Source organism: Zalophus californianus, chromosome Y, assembly GCF_009762305.2.
Source record: "Zalophus californianus isolate mZalCal1 chromosome Y, mZalCal1.pri.v2, whole genome shotgun sequence".
Lineage (NCBI taxonomy): Eukaryota > Metazoa > Chordata > Mammalia > Carnivora > Otariidae > Zalophus > Zalophus californianus.
The window spans coordinates 467750-481210 of NC_045613.1; the positions used below are offsets into that span (position 1 = coordinate 467750).

The 13461-nt window shown below is 37.7% G+C and overlaps 1 protein-coding gene across 1 annotated transcript in view; it reads right to left on the reverse strand.

Annotated features, from left to right (window-relative positions):
- Positions 1-10314, reverse strand: part of LOC118356607 (probable ubiquitin carboxyl-terminal hydrolase FAF-X) — a 150223-nt gene extending 139909 nt beyond the window's left edge. Inside the window, exon 1 of the mRNA XM_035725858.1 lies at positions 9950-10314. The gene's annotated coding sequence lies outside the window, so the exon portion shown is untranslated. The remainder of the gene's footprint in view (positions 1-9949) is intronic.
- Positions 10315-13461: the final 3147 nt, after the last annotated feature.

Consider the following 13461-nt stretch of genomic DNA (forward strand, 5'->3'; position numbering starts at 1 on the left):
ACCTGCAAATAAAAACGGTCTCCTTTGAAAAGTGACAAGACGACAGCTTTTAAAGACTAATTTAGGGGCACCTGAGTGGCTCAGTTGGTGAAGCGTCTGTTGATTTTTGGCTCATGTCATGATCTCAGGGTCCTCGGATCTGAGCCCTGAGACGGGCTCTATGCTCAGCTGGGAGTCTGCTTGAGGACTCTCTCTGCCTCTCCCCCAATCTCTCTCCCTCTCTAAATAAAATAAATCTTTAAAGAAATAACAGGGCGCCTGCGTGGCTCAGTCATTAAGTGTCTGCCTTTGGCTCAGGTCATGATCCCAGGGTCCTGGGATGGGGCCCTACATCGGGCTCCCTGCTTCGCAGGAAGCCTGCTTCTCCCTCTCCCAGACTCCCCCTGCTTGTGTTCCCTCTCTTGCTGTGTCTCTATCAAATAAATGAATAAAATCTTAAAAAAGAAAAAAGAAGATAAAATAAAACAAAAAAGGATAAGATAAAATAAAAAGACTTACTAAAAAGAGACTGAGGCCACCTGATAGTTGTATGTAACTCATCCTGTATCCTCAGTCACTGAAGATGAAAAGTAACCGACATCAAAAAAGAAAATGAAAAAGCCCCCAAAGAAACTAAACTTGCAAAGCTGTAAGCCTAGTATCCAGAAGGTTAAAATAAATGGAGGATATATGAGGGCTGTTTTTGGTTGTATGTGTGATTTTTAAGGCATGAAATAATGTTAGAAAGTTAAATGAAAATTAAGTTAATGATGCCAGTTTTGAGCAGTATTGGGGGACAGGTGAAAAGTATCTGACATAGAAATAAGGACCATGAAAACAATGTCTCCCAAGTAGCTTGAAGAAATGGCACACAGCTGAGTTCTAGAAGAACAATTAGTAAAGACAAACATTAAAAATGTTTACTATTGAACTGAAATGTACTGAAACTAAAGAAAACTTATTCAACAAAATATTCAAATACTTATCAGCTCAAAATGTTCATCACAGCATATTAATAACAAAAATTGTTGACAATCTAAAAAGGACACTAAGGGAAAGATTAACTAAATCACAGTATGTAGGATAGTCTGAAATTACACCTTATTTTTAAAAATGAACACCCAAAGTGGGAAAAAACCCTTTGTATGATTGCTTCCACATAGTAGTATCATGGGAGATAAAATATCTGTATAAGTGTTCTGCTTTCTCTATGGTCTCCAAATTTTTCTGCCCCAAGTAAATACGCGTAACTTTCACATACAAAACTACACACCCACTCACACAAAACTACACATGTGCATAAGTACTCACAAACACACACGGGCATAAAGGTACGTAACCATGAAAAGTTCTCCATCAAATGATAAACCATAACTTAATGTCCAATTATCCCTTGACACCAAATTAATTATTGTTATTTAGTTTGACTATGCCCCTTTTCATTTTTGTCTCCCTTAAACATGAATGTTCCACATCTCATGATGTCCTGCTTTGAAAATGGTGCAATGTATCTTATAGACTCTAAGCTTTGAAAGGTTTATGGAAGTTAATTTGTGAACTTGTAAATCAATGGACTCATTCAAATCTTTTTACTCATATTGTTTTCCCACTGCCTGCTACAGTACCTAGTATATGTGAAAGTACAAATAAACACAAAGGTTTAAGAAAAAAATTAGAGAAATTTAGTATTTAATCTGAAAGAAATGTGGGGTGCACTGGAAACAGTGTAGGCCAATGACTTTCCAAGTCTCTTTTAAGACCAGCAGCTTTAGTATCACCTGAGAAATTACCTGACATGCAAATTCTCAAATTCTCAAGGGTCCCATTCCAGGTTTAGATCATCTGTAGTCTGAGGAGACCAACAATCTATGTTTTTAACTAGCCCTCCAGGTGACTTTTCTTAATGTTCAAAACTTTCAGTATCACTTATCTAGGTTCTTAAAGCACTATTAAAAAACTCAATGGGGTGCCTGGGTGGCTCAGTTGGTTAAGTGACTGCCTTAAGCTCAGTTCATGATCCCAGGGTCCTGGGATCGAGCCCCAAGTAGGCTCCCTGCTTCTCCCTCTCCCTTTGTGTCTCCTTCACTCATGTTCTCTCTCTCTCTCAAACAAACAAAATCTTTAATAAAATAAAATAACTCAAATATTTGAGAGACAAATACTGTTTAAGTAGAACACGGCTCTAATATCATATAATAATTTCTGATGGTCAAATCAAAAATAGACCATTTAGAAGTTCACAGAAATAGCTACCTAAGGAAAATGACCAGAAAAAGAGGAAGGTGGTAAATAATGTTAGCAGCCTTAGTGACCACCAGCAGAAACATTATCAGCAGAAACGAAGTGGGCACGTGATATAGAAAAGACAGACATCCCCTGGTCCCTTTTCTTCTTTTTAAATTATCTTTTCATTCCTTTACATGCTGATAGAAAATGAAATGCAATCTTCAAATTACCAGCTCAAAATCATCCAAAGTAAAATGATTTCTTTAAACTTGGGTTTCCAGTATTTTTAAAAAGGATAAACTGAACTACCATTAAGTAATGCACAAGCAGTTCTAGATCCTACCAAGCAGTTCTACAGTTTGGAAATTAAGTCAAATATCATGCAGGACCTCTCTTTGTCTCTGACTCTGTCAAGCCTAGCAGGGAGAGAATTAATAAATATAAAATAACTCAACAGAGAAGTTTTTAAGAGGAATAAAAAAGCAAGAGAATTCAGAAAAGTTAACTTGTTAGATATATTGGTATGACAGCAACTTCATGAAAAAGGTAATTCATGACTGTACCATTTTAGTTGACCTTCACCTCTCTGAGACTATTTTTTCATCTTAAAATGATTAACAGGTGAAGTTAAACTACTCCAGGTAATGAAGACTATTAGTAAAACCATAAAAATAGAAAGGAGAAATCATGTAGAGAATGATGAATAGATGACATTCAACAAATAATTACTACCTAAATGCCAGACACTTTCCAGTGCTAGGACTACTAGTGACTTAGAATCTTAATTCTGACCACATGGATGCCATTAACCTAAAAGAATGTGAAGGGACACCTTAACCAAAAAGCACCAGAACAAAACAAATTAAAACAATCAGAACACACATATCCATGAAGACAAATGACTGAGCACAGACACAGGAAGATAGGGGAAGAGGAACTGTGCCAGGATTATGTCTCCTAACCACAATTTCAATGCTTTATTAAACTCCTAAATTATTCCTAAAGCCAATATATAAAAAGAATCCTGTTCTACTGTACTTCACACCTATATTGTACAGGAGAATACTAATGTTCAGAATGAAATTTTTTTTTAAGATTTTATTTATTTATTTAAGAGAGAAAGAAAGAGAGCATGAGCGGGAGACGGTCAGAGGGAGAAGCAAACTCCCCGCTGAGAGGGAGGCAGACGCAGGGCTTGATCCCAGGACTCCAGGATCATGACCTGAGAAGCAGGTAGCAGCTTAACCAACTGAGCCACCCAGGTGCCCCAGAATGAATCTTTTTTAAAAAACTATTTTAAAATGAAAAGAATTGGGGAAATTCCACTAGTTTAATACCGTAACACCTTTACTGAGGCAAGATAAAGAGTGACAGAAAATCAAAGCTAGGAAAATTAGCTGGTCCTACTCCAAATGACTTTGTAAAAGGTTCTGGAGAAAAGCAGTATTTTTATTTTTTACATTCATATATGTTAAGTGCTTAGGATACTAACTGGTACATGGCAAATGCCCAACAAATATTTGTTGCAAGAGTGAAAAAGGAAACATGCCACAAGAATAGAAAGGATAATTAGAGTAGAAACTCCAAGTGATGAAAAACAAATATAATCAAATTATGCTTGTAAGTGTAATCCCAGTTCCTCATCTACCGCATTAAAATCCTATTCACTGTATCTGTGAGTTTGGGTGTGAGATTTTTGACCCCACTACTAACACTAAACACTCAAAAGAAGATAACTGCTGCCTAATGGCAAAGTAACAAAATTCCTAAATGGTCTCAGGTCTCCCCTATTCCTAAACTACACTACTAATATAATGACACATCAGGATCACCTGAGAAGTTTTCTTTTTTAAATATTTAGGTCTCTTCCAAGAAACAAAATCTTCCAGAATCTACTCTAGAAGTGAGGCCCAGTTAATTATTTTTCAGTAAACCCCACAAGTAATTCTGAGAAGAAAACCACAATTATACAGTGACTTTGAGGGCAGAATAAAAATAAGGGCTTGCTACCAAATAAATATCTATGAATGTATGTGTACATACATGCATATACTGCATATGTAAGTTTAATAAAGCGGAGGACTAGCACACACAGCACAGAACTAGCACACCCATATTTAGAAATATCTGCATTAAGATTTTCCATCAAATTGCTTTTCATATCTTGCTCATTGAAAGGATTTTATAATGATCACTTTATTTCAAAAGGAAAATAAAAATAGGAAGTCTGATTCAAAGCCACAAAACAGAGCAAGCACTATTAACTTTCGTGGCGTCTTTTTTTTTACTTATAATATTAAGGTTTATTATAGTAGTTGTATTTTCCCTATTACATACCAAAGAGATCTACGAACAGTGTTCTGCCACATTAAGAACCCCTCAATAGATTCTATACTATGAACTTTTTCTCTTTGTGAAGAGAATTTAATTTACCATATTGAACTAAGGAAAAAAGTTAGAAACAAGACAATATCTATTATTTCTATTTCAATAATTCCATAAACACTGTAAACTCTCTCTGTCTTTCATACACAGATCCACAAATGCTAACTTAATTTTGAAAAGCTTTTGTTGAAGGGCACCTCGGTGGCTCAGTTAGTCCGCTGCCTTAAGGTCAAGTTAGGATCTCAGGGTCCTGGGATCAAGCCCCATATCAGGCTTCCTGTTCAGAGGGGAGTCTGCTTCTCCTTCTACCCCTCCCCTTATTATGCTCTATCAAATAAATAAAATCTTAAAAAAAAGAAAAGAAAAGAAAAACTTTGGAAAACCAATCTTAAACACTAAATGAAACTTCAAACTCTTAGGCTGAGATAATGTAATTTCACATCAAGCCAAACAGTCTTTTATGGATAATTTAAGTAAATAACAGGAATATAAATACCTCAGTTTTGCATCTTTTAGTAGTAGTATGTCATTCAAACATTTTTAAAGAATAAACCCACAAAAAGAAAAAAAAAATGCCCTGCATATATTGGGAGGCAAATGAAAGGAAAATTTATTCAATGTACCTTAACATTTGTGGCTAATCATTTCTCATACAGAGTATTTAAATAATCTTTAAAACAAAATTACAAACCAAAAATTTTAATCAAAACTAAGCCTCTTCTGATATGTAAAGCTAGTCAAGTTTCAACGTTTAAAAATATGAAAGCAAATAATCAGTGATTTATCGTACCATGTTGGCAACCTAGCTGTACTTACCACTAGTTGCGCCTCTTACACCTCAATTTTCACATCTGTAGAAATAAGAGTATCTACATAACATGATACACATAGAATGTTAACACACTGCAAACATAACTGAAACTCAAATGACAACTTTGGCTTTAATACAATTATCAATTAAAAAGTTGTGTTCTGGGGTGCATAGCTGGCTCAGTGTAGGTAGAGAGCATACGACTTGGTATCAGGGTTTTAAGTTTGAGGCCTATGTTGAGCATAGACACTACTTAAATATAAAATCTCAAAAAGAAGGTAATGGTTGCATTTATCTTGAAAGATCTATAACTGCATGCTTAGAAACAATAACATGGTAATTTTTAACCACAAAGATTTTAAAGCTCACTTATCTAGACTTTGTACTAGACAAATTAAATAGGTGGAATGAAAGCACAAGGAACCTTCAGTACCAGTATTATTCCAAAAGTTCTTCAAGTGACTGTAATGTGCTATCAGGCTTGAGAAAAAAACTCTGCATTAACCCTTTCCCAAGTATTAATGTCAGGCTCTGTCCAAATAATAACAATGAGGTAACAACTCTTCAGAGAAAAAAATGAAAGCTAAAAACCTATTTCTTGGGGCACCTGGATGGCTCAGATGGTTAAGCCATCTGCCTTCTTCTCAGGTCATGATCTCCAGGTCCTGGAATCAAGACACATGTCGGCCTCCCAACGCAGCAGGGAGTCTGCTTCTCCCTCTCCCCCTGCCTGTGCTCTATTTTTCTCAAAAAAAAATGAATAAATAAAATCTTTAAAAAAATAAATAAAAATAAAAACCTGTTTTTCAGGCACTGAACGAAAGAAAAACCAAAAATTTATTTCTCAAGGACTGCAGTAAAGAAAAATAAGTTAAAAGTAAAAATGCGATGAAGGTTAACAGGACAATGTTAATATCATAATGGCTGCACAAAAATGTAATTATACTTAATAATGCTGACCTACATACTTAAAAAAGGTTAAGATGGTTAATTTACATGCATTTTATCACAATTAAAAAAATTCAAGAGTTACTCTCCTTTGGAATAAAAACAATTGCTTCCAATTGCTAATAGAAGCATAAACATAGCTCAACAGCAGAGAACTGACAGTCCAGAAATGAACCCTTAATTATAAGCCCCTTTAAATACATCAACTGTTTTTCTTTCTTTCTTTCTTTTTTTGGGGGGGGGGGGGCTCCTGGGATCATGACCTGAGCTGAAGGCAGACGCTTAACAACTGAGCCACCCAGGTGCCCCCATCAAATGTTTTTCAACAACGGAACCAAGACTTTTCACTGGAAAGAAGTCTTTTCAACAAACCATAGTGACACAATTGGATATCCACCTGCAAAAGATGAATTTAGATCTCTAATTCTCACGGTACATAAAAGTTAAAAATGAACTGCACACCAAAATTTAAGTACTTTAAATATAAAATGCTTAGAGGAAAATATAAGTGAATCTTAGTGACCTACAGTTATGCAAGGATTTCTTAGGAAAACTAGAAGTAGAAGCGACTAAAATTTTAAAAATAAACAATTTCATCAAAATTAAAAATTTTCTGTACTTCAAAGATGCCATTGAGAAAATGAAGAGATAAGACTAAGAGAAAATATTACAAATCATAGGTCAGGTAAGAGATATAACCTTAACAGAGAACAAGTAGATATTAATTTAAAAAATGGTCAGTCTGAACAGACATTTCTCCAAAGATTTACAAACAGCCAACAGCCTAGTCATAGGCAAATGCAAATTAAAACTACAACAAGGTACACTGCACACCCACTAGGATGGGTATAACCAAAAGTCAGAATGCAGAGAACTAGAAAACTCATAAACTGCTGGTAGGAATGTAAAATGGTAATACTACTTGGGAAATGATTTGGCATATTCTTAAGCTATACATAAATTTACAGTACAATCCATCAATTTTGTTCATAGGCATCTAACACAAAAACACTGCTCACATACCAAGATTTACAAATTAATGTTCCTACAGCTTTAGTTCCATATTAAATAGATCCACAACAGAGTATAAATGAATCTCAAAAACAATGCCTAGGTAAAAGAAGTCAGATACAAAAACTACATATTATATGATCTCATTTACCTGAAACAGCCAAGATAGGCAAATCTACAGTGATAGAAAGACTGAAATTGCCTGGGACTAGAGCAGAAGGGAGTAAAATGAATGCAAATGATCAGGAGGAACTGAAATGATGGAAATATCAAGAAACTGAACTGGATACTGTTTCATAATTCTAAATGCAATAAAAAGTGTTAACTGTACACATAAAGAGGAGTAAGTTTTATGGTATATAAAAATTATACCTCAAAAAAACTACCTGATAACGATAAGGTAAACCGTCTTTCCACTTTGTAAGTACATATCCTTTAATGGACACATCAAAACAAGAAAAATTCCTTACTGAAGTTAAGTGTCTTTAATCCAGCTTAAACAAAGGATGGTTTGCACATTGAAATGCTGAAACAAATGCAAAAATATTAGAAAACTAAGAAAATGAGCATTTGTCCAGCTAAGTAACAACTAAATTTTTTGACAAACATCAGTATCAGTAACCATAAGCTTCATTACAAATACCTCATCAAAGAAGAAATCTGGAAATATCTACCAAATGTTTCTTGTGTATATACCTAAAATGCATTTCAAAATCCCAGGGAAAAAAGACGCATAGTAAATACTATTTGACTATTTCTATTTAGTTAATATAGTTTAAGGTAAAAAGTTACTTGTTTAGAATTCTCAAATGTAATGTACTGCTATTTAATGGCTACAGAAATCACCTCTAAGTTAGATCAGGTATTATGAGAGCAAACGAATAAAAGAAAATAAACACTAAAACAAAATGTTAAACATTTATGTAAAAATTATATAGGAAAAGGTAGGAAAAATAGTTAAAATCTAAAAATATTATCTTTAAGTCAGTGAAATAAGACATTTTTAAGTGAAACACTAATTTGAAGTACTTCAGGCTTTCCTTCCCAGTGGATCAATAAAATTTTCAACGTTAAAACCACAAGGAGTTTTTGAATTGAGAAAACTAATGCTGATCCCTTTGTAAACATGTCTTTAAACTTTTTAGTTCTGTGTAGGCAAAAAAGATAGTTGGTTAAATTAGCAGAGCAAGGAAAATGCAAGAATTTAACATCTGTTTTAAGTTAGTCCAAAAATATATGGTTTAAGATTATCACCCTAGCCTACAATTAAGTAGTTCTTTCTTATTTATGATGTAATCTATAGTGGTAAATTCCAAGAAAATCTCTATTTTATGTTTCCTAATCAAAGCATTTCAAATTCTTTTTTAAAAGCGTAAATATATAAATCTTATGTAGATTTGAAAGATGTAGTGTTTCCTGGTAAGAAAATACTACAAAGTATCCTCCTTAAAAAATACAACATGAATATTTAAGCCACGTCTACAACCTGCTAACTTAAGTTCAGGAACTATCTTAAGAAATTATTCACGCGTAAACACCTGTGGGAGAACTGCCTAATGGAAAATTGGAGTAGCGTAATAAAGGAAATTCACAAAATAACATAAATGAATGCTCTTATTTGTAAGTGTCGTAAACTGTAGTTTCCACACAATTCCTATGTGGTCCATAACCACAAATTAACATTTTATAATGAAAAAATACGTATGTGAAATTTAATGCTTCACATTACGAGATTTTACTACTAACAAACTAAAAAACGGTGTTTCTATAGTACAGTGAAAAATAAGTAAGAGCTAATGTGGAATCGATTTCTTCATTAAAACATCTTTAATGTCCCTTAGCTATCGGAACCTTGGGGAAGTAGAAGACAAAAAACTGTTCTACACTGTCTGGTTACTTCGGGATGTAGACAAACGTCAGCTCTGATATAGCCGAAAATTTGTGCCCTGGCTAACTCTAAATCACTGCAACCTCAGTGACAGCATTTAGTGTCAAGTGCAACGAAGAGACCCGCGTAGGATCCTCTGAGGGCTGTACTGCAAGTGCACAAACCTGGAGCGCTTAGCTCCTGAGTACAAACAGGAGTCTACCGGAGAGGGGAGGGACAGAGCCGTCAGCCATTTTCCCTTACAGTCCAAAATATGGACATGTTCCTAGAGAGCCGGCTCCGCACCCATTACCGCCCTGCGCAACTGCCCAGTCCACCCCGGTGCGGAAAATGAAGGATCTAGTAAACCTCGCATCTGGGTAGAAAAGGGAAGAAATACTCACAAACCCCTAGTCCTCCTGCCCTTTCTCAGATTCTGCTGTGGGTCCAGGAAGGAGCGGGCCGCTACTCACTGCTAGACACCGGTGACTTTTACCCCAAAACCACAGTAATGCAAAGGCGGGAGGCAGTGCCAATACTCTTCTAAGTCTAGCCAAAAAACAAAACAAATCCCAACCCACCCCCCGAACAAAAAACAAATCCACAAACAGTACAATAGAAACAAAAAAAAACCCTGCGACAGCCAGGCTTGGGACGTCGGCCGTCAGAAAAAAAGGCCCTGCACCAAGTCCGCCCTCCTCCGCACGCGGTGGTCTTCTCACCTCTCTTTTTTCCTGGGGCAGGGTCCCTCGCTGAGCTTAGATAGGGTCCAGGTAGTGCGATTCTCCTGAGTCACCTCTTCTTACTCCTCCCGCAGCGGTGGCCTTGATCGCCGTTCTGGGCCTGGTCTCTTCACTGCGACTCAGTCTTAATTCCCGAAGCCCACACTAACACCAGGCGCTGAGGCGCCCGCCTCCCGTGTGGGAGAGGCGGCAGCGGGGACAACTCGGGAAAAGCCTAGTAGCTGTTTGAGGCTGAAAGGGGCCGGGCTCAACAGAGCCCCTAAAGGGCGGGGTGCGGGGAGGTTGGGGCTCAAGCAGTCGCCTAGGCCAGTCCTCTTCAATATGGCGGATCCGCCGAACCAAAAAAAAAAAAAAAAAAAAACCCACAAACCGTTGGGCCAGGCAACTGCACAGGCGCAGACTCCCACCAACCCCAGCGCCACCTAGAGCCTCGATGACCTCCCCCGACCTTTCCAAGCCCCGCCCCTCCACTCTCCCCCTACTCTGGCCGGCCCTCGTGTCCCTCAGCGGTTCAGAGTTTCTCCCTCTGTCCCCCCCACCGTTTTTTTCCTCCTTCCACCGGAAGTGGGAAGGAGTCCGTGCGCAAATCCGGAAATGAGTCTTGTTTGAGAAGTCTAGATCCCGAAACACTGCGATACGGGCGGGGAATACCCCACAGTAAAGGCAGTCCTCCGAACATTCGTTGTTGTACCACCTTCACTAGGGGCTCCGACAGGAACCGTCTTTGACCGTCTTCGGTTCTTCAATGTTTTAGGGAAAGAGCTAGGTCGAGCACAAGCTACAATAAAGAAAAAGGGGGATATTGAGTCTGGGAATCTGCTCGCACAATGAGAGGCCTGAACGGGTAAGGCAGCAACGCCGGAAGGGTAACTACGTATTTGAAGGAAAGGATTAAGGGACGCAGTACCGGCGGTTTGACAATTTCACTTGCATCGCTGGGTGTCGTTGCATTATGAATCTGGCCAACCAAGGAACCCGGATGAAAACGTCACCGGACCTCAATTTTTACGCAATGGAGAGAAGAGAACTGGACCTGAATAAAGAGGTGCTGAGACTGCGCCCTGACTTACTTGCTGTATGAGGTGGATCAAGGCACAACTTTGCGCCCCACCTCTTTCCAACTCCATGCCTTGCCAGACAGCAATCCTGTTCTGATGCCTTTGCCTGAGGGCGGAGAGCTAGGAAGTGGCGATTTTATAGGATCGAGTGGACAGGGACACCTGTCCAGGTAAATAAGAGGAAAGCCCATTGGTTATCTTATACGGGATATATTGAACTGACCACGTGGATTTTGTCCTTTATTAATGTATTTCCTTAACTAATTTTCATATGTATATATATGCATGTTACTGGATTCGCTTTGTATTATTTGTTCCTCTTTTGTGGCCACTACCCCCGTCTCTATCCATGGAAGATTGCAGATTTGCTACCAATGGACGGGTCATTAATAGTTATTACCCTAATCAAGTATTCAGAACACATCTCCAAATGATTTTTTGCAAAGAAAAATATTTGCCGAGTATATTAATTGCCCAAGATCATCAAATAGAAAGTGAAAAATGTAAGTCTAGTCCCTAGCAAAGTGCGATTTGTGCTCCAAACCTGCCCTGCATGTGATAAGAGTAAGCAAAAGATTATCAGATCCTTATTTTTGTCTCCTGCTTGTTGCCTTCCTTTCTCTTAGAAGAATCTTGTTAGGTGATATTTAGACCTAAGCCTTTTTTTAAAAATTTTTAGTAAATTGTTTTCTGAAATATACATACACCCTGTGAAGTTCACAGCTCATTTGTTAGGAAGTAAACACGTGTATGTAAACCACTAAAGATTTGACTTTCCCTTACTTAAAACTACTAGATTAGTATGTTACTATTTAGTGGATCCTGATAGAAGATACAAGTTTTAGCAGAAAACACCAAGTATTTTATTACTCAATTTCAGTCGATTGAAAAAGATTGTAAATTTTTACCGAAGTAATGTGGATAAAGCTCCTGACACTTCAGAATTTCTTGATATAGATTTCTCTCTGTCCCTGTATCCACCCCATTTCAGAGATAATATTCTAAACTTCTTGTTTGAGCTAGGTCTATCCTGTTGCTCAAATCTGAATAACTTTAGCTAACTGTGGAGCAAGAGGGTGAGCATCATGTTTGCAGGGTCTCTCTGCTTCCTAAAATCCATGGAAGTGATGTGAAACAGTATTTATGGATGTCACATATGCAGTATTTGCATCACACCTGCGGCACACTGAACTTGGGAATTCCTTTACTTTTATACTTTTATAAGCAAGCTTGTTCTTTGTGTGTTGGGGATGGGAAGGGATAGTGCCTTATCTCTTAGGGTTACTAAGAAATGGGCAAATGATGTAGATGAAGGCATTGCATTGTTGGCATATCCAGGAAAGCAAATGAGGAATGCAAGTTCAATGGAGGACTGTCTTTCCCCGCCCCAAAAAACCATGCCTCAAAAACAAATCTTTCCAGTCATTGTTCACCCCAACCCCTGAAATAACTATTCTGACTTCCATGAGCATAGATTACTTTTACCTGCATTAGAACTTTATAGCATTATTTAAATATACCAAAGATATGTAAATAATTACTACTGATAGACATTTGAATCATTTGCAGATTGGAACTTCTATGAATCAACTTACTGTCCATGTCTTTTCAGGGATCTATATCATTGTTTTGATTAGGCATTAAGCAAATTCCTGGATTTTCTGTGTGTATGTTCATCTTTAATAAATACAGCCAAATAGTTTCCCATTGTAATTGTGCTTATTTGAATCATACATTTTCCATTTTCTTTATGTCAAAAGCAGCCAAACATTGACACTTTCCATACGGTTTCATCTTTACTCCCATTAACAATCCCACATAGCTTTATGAAATCAAATTGAGTACACTAACAACTCTTCTTCCTGTGTCAGTGGGCTATCCACGAACACCTGGACTTTAAGATGGGTCTGGAATAGGGGCGCTTGGGTGGCTCAGTGGGTCGAGCGTCCAACTCTTGATTTTGGCTCTGATCATGATGTTAGGGTCATGAGATCAAGCAGGCTTCCTGTTCAGCAGGGAGCCTGCTTGAAATTCTCTCTCCATCTCCTACTGCTACTGTCCCACCACCACTCTTACACACACTCTATCTCTCTCTCAAATCAGTCAATCAATCTTTTAAAAAAGAAAGAGATGGGCCTGGAATATACAGCTTTTCAATTTTGACATCTACTCAATTAAGGCCATACTAAAAGAAAATTCCTGAGTTAAGGATGCCTGGGTGGCTCAGTCAGTTAAGCATCTGCCTTCGGCTAAAGTCATGACCACAGGCTCCTGGGTAGAGCCCTGCATTGGGCTCCCTGCTCAGCAAGGGGTCTGCTTCTCCCTCTGCCTGCCACTCCCCGCTGCCTGTGCTCACTTGCTCATTCTCTCTCTGGCAAAAAAACAAACAAAAAAACAAATAAAAACAAAACAAAAAAAACCTCAGTTAAAATA